Source organism: Schistocerca serialis, chromosome 5, assembly GCF_023864345.2.
Source record: "Schistocerca serialis cubense isolate TAMUIC-IGC-003099 chromosome 5, iqSchSeri2.2, whole genome shotgun sequence".
NCBI lineage: Eukaryota > Metazoa > Arthropoda > Insecta > Orthoptera > Acrididae > Schistocerca > Schistocerca serialis.
The window spans coordinates 227,186,141-227,191,097 of record NC_064642.1 but is presented as its reverse complement, the minus strand read 5'-3'; positions in this window follow the sequence as shown (position 1 = coordinate 227,191,097).

Below are 4,957 nucleotides of genomic sequence, written 5' to 3'. Positions count from 1 at the left end.
AAAATAGAAAGTAGATTAAGGGAGTGAAGAAATATATACAATTGGAAAGGAAATACACACACACACACACACACACACACACACACACACACACGAACAATTAAAAACACAGAGACACACAGATTTTGGAAAGACTATATATAACGAGATTATTAAGCGAACAAAAGAACGGGTTTTACTAAAACGAAATACACTTCACGTTAAACTAGCTACGCGTACCTAATGTATGAATGCCTCATGCTAAGTTTACTACGAATTACAGCCGATTAAGCAACTCAGCTACAAACTACAGTTAGCAAATCTTATATCTAACTGAGTTACTACTATGCTAGAACGCCGAGAGGAGTGATACCTATACATGCGGACGGATTCGACCCCGCAGGGTGAGCGGAAGTAAGCTGCAAGGTACATATGTGATCAAAAGTATCCGGACACCTGGCTGAAAACGACTTACAACTTCGTGGCGCCCTTCGTCGGTGATGCTGGAATTCAGTATAGTGTTGGCCCACCCTTAACCTTCATGACAGCTTACACTCTCGCAGGCGTACGTTCAATCAGATGCTGGAAGGTTTGGACAGTGCATTCTTCATGGAGTGCTGCACTGAGGAGAGGTATCGATGTCGGTCGGTGAGGCCTGGCTCGAAGTCGGCGTTCAAAAACTTCCCAAAGGTGTTCTATAGGATTCAGGTCAGGACTCTGTGCAGGCCAATCCTTTACAGGGATGTTACTGTCGTGTAACCACTCCGCCACGGTCGTGCATAATGAGCAGCTGCTTGATTGTGTTGAAAGATGCATTCGCCATCCCTGAATTGCTCGTCAACAGTGGGAAGCAAGACGGTGCTTCAAACATCAATGTAGGCCTCTGGAGTGATAGTGCCACGCAAAACAACAAGGGCGCAAGCTCCCTCCATCAAAACCACAACCACACCATAACACCATCGCCTCCGAAACTTACTGTTGGCACTACACACGCTGGCAGATGACGCAGACCCTGCTATCGGATCGCCACATTGTGTACCGTGATTCGCCACTCCACACAAAGTTTTTTTACTTGTGAGTCGTCCAATGTTTACGCTCCTTACATCAAGCGAGGCTGTCGTTTGGCATTTACCGGCGCTTATGAGCAGCCGCTCGACAATGAAATGCAAGTTTTCTCACCTCCCGCCTAACTGTTACAGTACTTGCAGTGGATCCTGATGCAGTTTGAAATTCCTGTGTGATGGTCTAAGCAGATGTCTGCCTATTACACATTACGACTTTGTTCAGTATTGGTGCAATGTGCCACAAGGGCGTCGCAGCGACCGGACGCTGGTAGCAGGTGAGAATTTTTTCTGCCCGCCCGTTCACACAATTCACGGACGAACTGACGGGGACAAGGGAGACGGGCCGTGAACGCCAAGCTGCGCGCACGCATCTGTAGTTGTGTCTCGCAATGTAACGTCCAAATGCAGTCCACTTTTCTCAGTCATGTACTTTCATTTCAACCGCCTTTCCTTCCCAACGAATGATATGCATTCGTTTAGACTATGGAAAGAGCGACGCAGCGCACAAATAACCGCGCGTTTTGCGGCTGCCTACATTTTGATCCTTTGGGCGCAGATATAACTAGGAGAACACAAAATTATGTGCTTTGATTTACACGTACCGCGAATTACGAGTATCTGATTATCGTGGCTTTCTGTGTGATTCTCTCCATTCTTCGCATGTCTCTCAAATTGGTTCCAATGGCTGTCAGCACTATAGGACTTAACATCTGAGGTCATCAGTCCCCTAGAACGTAGAACTACTTAAACCTAACTAACCTAAGGACATCACACACATACATGCCCGAGGCAGAATTCGAACCTGCAACCGCAGCGCTCGCGTGGTTCCAGAATGAAGCGCCTAGAACCGCTCCACCACTCCGGCCGCCCGCATGTCTCTCAGGCATCAACAGAGAGAGAGAAGTCCGTGCTAGAGCTCTCCAAGGAACAAACGCAGTGAGAATCGTATTGTCAAGTGCACCTCAAGCCAGCAGACGTCGTAACACAGACAAGCAATTCCGACAACGCGACACCAGTGCATCAGTGAGCGCCGTCCGTCGCATCCGAGGTTGGTACAGGCTGTAAGGGATTTTTGGGAACCGAAAACAGTTAAGGAAGTGCAGTCATTCATCGGAATTTGCTATTTCTATCGAATGTTCGTGAAGGGTTTTGCAGATTTAGCACAGCCGTTGACGGGATTGTTACGGAAGGGTGTGAAATTTGAGTGGACAGAAGAGCGTCAGAAAGCGTTTGACTAACTAAGGGAAGTGTTAACATCAAGTCCGGTTCTTGTGTTTCCAGATTTATAAAAGGAGTTTGTACTAGCATGCGATGCATCGAATCAAGCATTATTTTGTGTTCTTAGGAAAGTGATGGGAAAGAACATCATGTAGCTTATGCGTCTAGGCAACTGAATGCAGCAGAGAGGAATTACTCAACAACTGAGAGGGAGATGCTTAGCGTAATCTATGGCATCACATGTTTTAAATGTTATTTATATGGGAGAAGATTTTGGTTAGTTACAGATCATGCTGTATTGAGGTGGTTGTTAGGGTTGAAAGATCCGTCCACTAGACTCGGTAGATGGGCTGTGAGGCTTAGTGAATTCGACTACAACGTGATGCACAAGCCTGGCAAGAAGTACGGTAATGCGGATGCACTAAGTAGGAAGGTGGCAATAGTAGAAGTCACAGGTTATGACCTAGCGGTATGGCAAGAATTACAGGACGCTGACAACGATTGAAAATTGCATCAGACACAGCAACAATTTAATATGTATGACGGGTGTGTGTGGTGGTGTGTTGGGGCTTATGGGCGCTCAACATCGAGGTCATCAGTGCCCTGTATGACGGGATTCTGTGCAGGGAAACGAAGTTAGGGCCAAGGGTAGTAGCGCCAGCGAAGCTGAGGGATGAGGTTTCAAAGGAAGCACACGTGTCCATTCTCTTTGTTGGGGATCGATGTCTTACGACCTTTCAGGCGAACACCATCGGGGAACAGATTCGTTCTGACACATCATTTCTCGTGGTATGTGGAGATGGTGGAAATGCCAAATCAACAGGCAGAAATGGTCGCGCAAGCATTAGCAAACAACTGGATTTTGAAGTTTGGTGTACCGGAGACAATTACTGACCGAGACACCAACTTCATGTCGGATTTAATGAAGGAAATCTGTAAAATGTTGAACGTAAAAAAGTTGAGGACGAGTGCGTTGCTTCCACAGGCCAACAGAAGGACAGAACGAGTACACAGAATAATCGGAAAGATGCTGAATTTTTATGTGGATTCTCATTACCATCAGTGGGACGAGTATTTGAAGCATATTGTATGAGCATGCAATCCAGAAGTCCGTACAAATACCGGTTTGCCTCCATATGAGGTAGTGTACAGGCGTAAAATGCCGTAACAATTTGATTTAGTGAAGCTACAGAAAGGAAGGACCGGTGAATCTGTACCTCAATTCGCAAGGACAATCCGGGATGTTTGGAAACGGGTTCCAAATGCGAATACAAAGGCTTTGCAAATGTAGGAAGACGCAGCAAAGCGGAAAGAAAGTTTACCGCTGTATAAAAATGGTTCAAATGGCTCTGAGCACTATGCGACTTAACATCTGTGGTCATCAGTCCCCTAGAACTTAGAACTACTTAAACCTAACTAACCTAAGGACATCAAACACATCCATGCCCGAGGCAGGATTCGAAACTGCAACCGTAGCGGTCTCGCGGTTCCAGACTGTAGCGCCTAGAACCGCTCGGCCACTCTGGCCGGCTTACCGCAGTATAGAGTGGGACAATGGGTAATAATGTCCAGCCTCTATACACAAAAATGGAAAACTAAGATCTACCTCACTAGGTATCAAGGGCCATACCAAGTTGTTGAAACCATATCCCCCGTTAATGTTGAGCATCAGCCTCCAACTACACTCCTGGAAATTGAAATGAGAACACCGTGAATTCATTGTCCCAGGAAGGGGAAACTTTATTGACACATTCCTGGGGTCAGATACATCACATGATCACACTGACAGAACCACAGGCACATAGACACAGGCAACAGAGCATGTACAATGTCGGCACTAGTACAGTGTATATCCACCTTTCGAAGCAATGCAGGCTGCTATTCTCCCATGGAGACGATCGTAGAGATGCTGGATGTAGTCCTGTGGAACGGCTTGCCATGCCATTTCCACCTGGCGCCTCAGTTGGACCAGCGTTCGTACTGGACGTGCAGACCGTGTGAGACGACGCTTCATCCAGTCCCAAACATGCTCAATGGGGGACAGATCCGGAGATCTTGCTGGCCAGGGTAGTTGACTTACACCTTCTAGAGCACGTTGGGTGGCACGGGATACATGCGGACGTGCATTGTCCTGTTGGAACAGCAAGTTCCCTTGCCGGTCTAGGAATGGTAGAACGATGGGTTCGATGACGGTTTGGATGTACCGTGCACTATTCAGTGTCCCCTCGACGATCACCAGTGGTGTACGGCCAGTGTAGGAGATCGCTCCCCACACCATGATGCCGGGTGTTGGCCCTGTGTGCCTCGGCCGTATGCAGTCCTGATTGTGGCGCTTACCTGCACGGCGCCAAACACGCATACGACCATCATTGGCACCAAGGCAGAAGCGACTCTCATCGCTGAAGACGACACGTCTCCATTCGTCTCTCCATTCACGCCTGTCGCGACGCCACTGGAGGCGGGCTGCACGATGTTGGGGCGTGAGCGGAAGACGGCCTAACGGTGTGCGGGACCGTAGCCCAGCTTCATGGAGACGGTTGCGAATGGTCCTCGCCGATACCCCAGGAGCCACAGTGTCCCTAATTTGCTGGGAAGTGGCGGTGCGGTCCCCTACGGCACTGCGTAGGATCCTACGGTCTTGGCGTGCATCCGTGCGTCGCTGCGGTCCGGTCCCAGGTCGACGGGCACGTGCACCT